Consider the following 7,219-nt stretch of genomic DNA (forward strand, 5'->3'; position numbering starts at 1 on the left):
TGGCCACGGCATTGCATGCACGTAGTTTATTTTGCACTTTGATATGAAAGGATACAGGCTACAGCGTGCCGGCGCCTTTGTGTGTGCAATTGAAGAGCACGCGCTTCGAGCACAGTACCGTTTTCTGAAACGTCTCCCGTTCTCAGTCGTTCTTCGACTGAATAAATGCACTTCTTGTCAAGAGAAAACGTGACAGAAGCAGCAGTTGAGAGTGGGGTGGCCAACCCTAGCCCCGCCCCTGCGTTAATTGCGTTAAATATTTTTAACGCGTTAAACTGAAAAACATGCACATGAATATCAACAATCTCATTTATAAAAGCAGACCTGAAGAGGACTGCTGCAAAATGTTGTTCTTATTCGACCACATTTACATTGTACAGGCTGTCGAATCACACACTCCAACTGATTCCTGGCTAAAACCAAGCCAATCCAAGCCCTGGTAGTCATTATGAACGCCTCTTCAGTCCATCTAATGGACCATCTCTTTCCTCACTTCACCAAAAACACAAGAGCACATGAATATTTACCACCAAGCAAAGCCATTCCATTAATCGGTTTGCAAATGCTTAAATAGCATATCTGTGGCTACTTCTGCGGTGGGGTCATAAATGAACATTCCTGCTTCGTTAGCATATTAATTTATGCAGAGATTGAGTGCAGCTCATAGGCTGTGACCAGCTCCTCTTCTCCCCTATTGGTCAAGGAAGCAAATCTATCCAATGTCCTCTGACAAGCACGGCACAAAAATATTGTAGAATGGCGTTGTGTAAAACTATTAGAGGAACAGTTTCCTTTTGTTCCTCTGTAAAACAAAAAAGAAAATAATTTGTGTTAAATTATGCAAATACCAGTGAATCGACGAACGCAAATCTTAGTAAATCGCATTGCGTGATTCATTTAAATACTCTCCTCCCATAAATTTTCCGATCGAAAAGGAAACTCCTGCAAATGCATATTCAATAAGGTGAGTTGCAAAAATAACTGTCCACGCCTTTTCAGCGCCAATTTCCCACATCGTGTCTTTCGTAAATCCTGACAGTAGTTTTTAATGCCAAAGGAGGGTTTGCGCTGGTGCAAGCTGATAGTAAATCTGGCCCTTGAAATATTGCAAGCAAGTCGTATGGACCTGCTGTCAAAAAAGGGAAAAGAACAGAGTGAACATTCTTTAAAATGTCTGGGAGATTTTTTTCTAATAAACTTCTATTAAACTTTCAAACTTTAAACGCTGAACCAACAGAGGACAATCTCATCAGAAAAGGAGAAAATGGAAAAAGAGAGACCGCGAATGAAAGACCGAGCAGAGGACAAGCTGTGATATCTATATGGAGTCCAATTGTGTTTGTTTTTAGGGTGTGTGCACATGATTTTCCAAGTCACTGTCTGTGCTGTGAAATACAGGAAAATTGCATGACTCACTTTGAGACAAATGCAGCTGTTTACAAAGGTCTGACAAAAAGGTGACTGAACCGAGGTCTCTCTCTCTCTTTCTCTCCTACTCACTCTCTCACCAGAGCCTGATTCATTTCAACTATTCCCAAAAACCTGAAAGTCATTTTTGTAATTCGCTTACAAGCAGGCTTCGCCCATTGTTTTGCACATCCACGTTCGTGTAAACAACGGCGGTTTTCGACATGCAAACAGACGCGAAACCTAATTTATCTGGGCTTGTACGTGGGTCACTTGAGCTTCTGGAGACCGAGCGAGTCAGTACATAGTCTGCTGAATGTCAGGCTGTCTGAGTCTAGATATTTTTTTCGGACCTGCCCTCACGTTTTGCTGAGCTAAGAACAAAGTACACAGAGTACACACACACACATAGCTTTCACAGTCTTAATACCAAGGCAACGGTATTTCGTTCCTATCCCAAAACAAACAAGGCAGTGCATTTCTTTACACTATTTAAATGTTAACAGGCAAGAGTGCAGGCTGAATAGAGCATTCTTTCACTCTGGATACCAGAAACGGCCCAGCCAGATTTTCAAAACACGTTCTAATGAAATCATCCAAAAGATAAATAAAAAGCTGCACTTGTTTTCTTTTCTGAGCTTACCTCCCCCTGTTCTTTCTTTTCCTTTTTTCTGTAATTGGATTATACTTTTTTTGAGTACAGACCAGTGCCATGAGAGCATGGAACTACTGTAGAGCGATTTCTCTTACTCTCTGACATGACATTTACACAGCTAAGGACTAAGGATATGAGGGCTAACACAGGTCTTACCCTGAAACAGAGGGGTTTAACCCTTCTTAATCTTTATGAGCAGTGAAATAGCATAATTTTATTAATTTCCAACACCAATATAAATATCTAGAGGCTAGGGTTAGCAATGTAATATAATTTAATAACAGCAAATATGATTTCATGATATTTAGTAAAAACAAACTCAAAAACTGCTTGAGATTTGAAAACAGAAAATTATACATGTGCATTATACATTGACCATTTTTTATGGCTCTTGCCAATACCAATATCTAGAGAATATGGCTGTTCAATTTTACAGTACACATAGCAAATAAGATATACACAAATTTGTAAACAAAAATAAAAATAAAGTCAAATCTACAAAATGCTAAATGCAAAAAAAATAAATAAAATAATAATAAAATGTGCATTATCCATTTACAAATATTTCAGAAGAAATGGCCAAATATCTGCCGATTAATCTGTCTTGCCGATATATAGACTACTACCATTCAAAAGTTGAGAGAAACTAATATTTAGATTTTTTTTACTATATTATTATTATTTTACTATTATTATTTACAGTTATTTATATTTTTTTATTTATTACTCATTATTTTAAATAAATGAATACTTTTATTCAGCAAGAATGTATTAAATTGACAGCAAATACATTTATAATGTTACAAAATATTTATCTTTCAAATAAATGCTGTTCTTATGAACTTTTCTATTCATTAAAAAAATACTGAAAAAATATATCACTGTTCTGACAAAAACATTACTCAGCTTTCAACATTACTAATAATAAAAAATGTTTCAGCAAATTGGCATATGAGAATGAGTTCGGAAGTATCATGTGACACTGAAGACAGAAGACTGGCTGATAGAGAAGAGCTAAATAAAGACTTATAGATTTCCTAACTATTACACATACTTCTTTTTTTACCATATCATTAATAATTATGGTTAATTTCTTTGTATGATCTCAACCATGCTTTAACGTCTCCTCTGACATCACGTTTCCTCTTTCTCCCCACCAATCGCCTTCTTTTTCTTTTGCTCTCTCTTTTTCTCATCCGTTCTCTTCTCTCTTTTGACCACAGATCCTGTGCACCACTATTAATATCAATAACCCACAAATTCCATTTCCCTGTACAGAGCCAGAGTGAGAGTAAGCACAGTGACTGAGGAAAGCGCAAAATCTCTCAATACAGATTCACTTCTCCTTTTGAGGCAAAGATCTAATTGGACAGGAAAGAGTGGAGGCAGACAATGTGTGGTTTGCTCAGAAAGAGAGAGCGAGACAGTGAGAACGAGGGGGATCCGAGGTGCACAGTCAGAAACGTAAGCGTTTAAGACAGTATTTTTATCCCAGCAAGCAAGAGGGAGAGTAAATGCATCGCTTAAAGTCTGTGAACACTTACCCATGAGCATAACCCAGTGCTCCACAAGACAAATCCAAACAATTCCAGCGTCCCACACTTTGATCTGCACTATAACAAAAGTCCTCTCTTCACCAGCTGCCTCTATATCAAGTTGTAAGTGAGGTGCGAGCAGTATGCAACCAGCAGCCGTGCCCCGTTTGCGCTCTCTGGCTAGCACACACATGCACTCTTGTCTCGGGGGCTGGAGGTATGTGGTCTAAACACAACAAAAGCCTGTTTCGAAGATTGAATATGCAGGAAGAGGGCCTCTGTTTGCATAAACACAAACACTCAGCAAATGAAGGGCTGGCACCGATCGCACCACTGCCTGCTGGGAAACGCATACCTGTCCCGTTCTATCCCTGGAATACTTTAATCAAACTACGGCTGAGAAGAAATAGACTATACACTGGAGATAAACTACAAATGTTTGGTTTGATGATTCCTAAACGAGTAAGTGCAAAATGTATAATAAATATAATATAATATAATATAATATAATATAATATAATATAATATAATATTAAAAAATACTAATTTGTTTTGGCTGTTTTGGTTTATGCTTTGCACTAGGCACATTTAACTTCACACATTATCAACAAATGTAGTATTAAATATAAAAATCAAAATCATCAAAATATAAATGATGATGATGATTTCGTTTCATTAACTCATATTCATTTATTTTTGCTGATTTGCATCTGATGTTTCCACTTTTCTTGCATGCTTGTTATTAATAAAACTTAGGAATGAAAACAACTTGACAAACAGGATGTAGGTGGAGGTAAAAAGGACAGTGCAGTTCAATAATATGGTGCTTTATTTCTTGCAACTCTCCCTTTCTCTCTCTCTCACACTCTCTCTTGACCTTAAAGTTGCTGTTGAGAGATGTAATGTTACATGATCGACGGTAAGCTGAGCAATCACGACCCATCCCTGCAAAGATTCCCGAGCATGACACTCATTCATAAACGCACTCACATGTGTGACTTTAACAACTCACTTAAAAAAGGAGCAGAGAGTGAGAAACTTAGAAAGAGAGAGATGGAGAAAGATGGGGAGAGAAAAAGGGGAAGGGATCAGGATTGACGGATGAGGTGAGTGAGAAAGGAAAAGAAAGAGGGAGCACAGACAGAACCTCCAGAAAATAAACAGGGTGTCTTGTTTCAAAGGCGAGGGGGACACAAAGGCATTCCATTGTTCAAGCCAATTATCAGAGGCAAATAATAACAGCAGATGGATCCAGCAAGGCCAAAGAATGAGTGAGTGAGAAGTGGAGAGCTGCAGAACAGATGATGAAATGTGAGAGAGGAGGAGGAGGAGGGGTCAGAATAACCCGGTCCTAAAGCACCACACACCAGATGTGGACTTCTACAAGGACGGTGCACAAACAAACTTTCATCACAACCTTGCCGCACAAACACATGATGGTTTAAAGATAAAAATATTCTATTTTATTATTTTTCATTGGGTTTTTGTTTTGTTTGTTTTTGCTATTTTTGGTTCACAGACAACAACAGACAGAGGCCAAGAATGGAATCGGGACAAGATCAGAATTAAAACCTGCATTTCTCACATACTGTAAGCACCAATAAACAAAACCACCTCACAAACATCATGATGAGATGATGACTTCAAGATATAATTGTCAAGTGCAAAAATAACACATTATTATTATTATTATTATTAGCACTAGAAACAAAGTATTGTTACCCACAAAAACAAAAATTAATCAAAATAATACTAATATTGAATTATTATTTTATATTTTTAAATATTTATCATTATAATATGATATGATAATATAATAATAATATGCTTTGCACCAGACTCCTAGCTTCAAAACAACAACTACTGCTACTACTACTACTACTACTACTACTACTAATAATAATGTCACGATGCACACACACGAGGAACGAGGAGACGCTGGAGAATACTTTACCAAGACTTTATTTGCACCAAGGAACCAAGGGAGACGAACAAAGGAAGACGTTCAACAGCGGACCGAGAACTAGGGATAATATAATATAATATAATATAATATAATATTAAAAAATACTAATTTGTTTTGGCTGTTTTGGTTTATGCTTTGCACTAGGCACATTTAACTTCACACATTATCAACAAATGTAGTATTAAATATAAAAATCAAAATCATCAAAATATAAATGATGATGATGATTTCGTTTCATTAACTCATATTCATTTATTTTTGCTGATTTGCATCTGATGTTTCCACTTTTCTTGCATGCTTGTTATTAATAAAACTTAGGAATGAAAACAACTTGACAAACAGGATGTAGGTGGAGGTAAAAAGGACAGTGCAGTTCAATAATATGGTGCTTTATTTCTTGCAACTCTCCCTTTCTCTCTCTCTCACACTCTCTCTTGACCTTAAAGTTGCTGTTGAGAGATGTAATGTTACATGATCGACGGTAAGCTGAGCAATCACGACCCATCCCTGCAAAGATTCCCGAGCATGACACTCATTCATAAACGCACTCACATGTGTGACTTTAACAACTCACTTAAAAAAGGAGCAGAGAGTGAGAAACTTAGAAAGAGAGAGATGGAGAAAGATGGGGAGAGAAAAAGGGGAAGGGATCAGGATTGACGGATGAGGTGAGTGAGAAAGGAAAAGAAAGAGGGAGCACAGACAGAACCTCCAGAAAATAAACAGGGTGTCTTGTTTCAAAGGCGAGGGGGACACAAAGGCATTCCATTGTTCAAGCCAATTATCAGAGGCAAATAATAACAGCAGATGGATCCAGCAAGGCCAAAGAATGAGTGAGTGAGAAGTGGAGAGCTGCAGAACAGATGATGAAATGTGAGAGAGGAGGAGGAGGAGGGGTCAGAATAACCCGGTCCTAAAGCACCACACACCAGATGTGGACTTCTACAAGGACGGTGCACAAACAAACTTTCATCACAACCTTGCCGCACAAACACATGATGGTTTAAAGATAAAAATATTCTATTTTATTATTTTTCATTGGGTTTTTGTTTTGTTTGTTTTTGCTATTTTTGGTTCACAGACAACAACAGACAGAGGCCAAGAATGGAATCGGGACAAGATCAGAATTAAAACCTGCATTTCTCACATACTGTAAGCACCAATAAACAAAACCACCTCACAAACATCATGATGAGATGATGACTTCAAGATATAATTGTCAAGTGCAAAAATAACACATTATTATTATTATTATTATTAGCACTAGAAACAAAGTATTGTTACCCACAAAAACAAAAATTAATCAAAATAATACTAATATTGAATTATTATTTTATATTTTTAAATATTTATCATTATAATATGATATGATAATATAATAATAATATGCTTTGCACCAGACTCCTAGCTTCAAAACAACAACTACTGCTACTACTACTACTACTACTACTACTACTAATAATAATGTCACGATGCACACACACGAGGAACGAGGAGACGCTGGAGAATACGTTTAACAGGACTTTATTACCACCAAGAAACCAAGGGAGACGAACACAGGAAGACGTTCACACGAAGACATTCACAGGAAGACGTACAACAGCGGACAGAGAACTTGGGACTGGGAACACATTTTATACACACACACAGGAGGAG

The sequence above is a fragment of the Sinocyclocheilus anshuiensis genome, unplaced genomic scaffold, assembly GCF_001515605.1.
Source record: "Sinocyclocheilus anshuiensis isolate Anshui unplaced genomic scaffold, SAMN03320099.WGS_v1.1 scaffold615, whole genome shotgun sequence".
Taxonomy (NCBI): Eukaryota; Metazoa; Chordata; class Actinopteri; order Cypriniformes; family Cyprinidae; genus Sinocyclocheilus; species Sinocyclocheilus anshuiensis.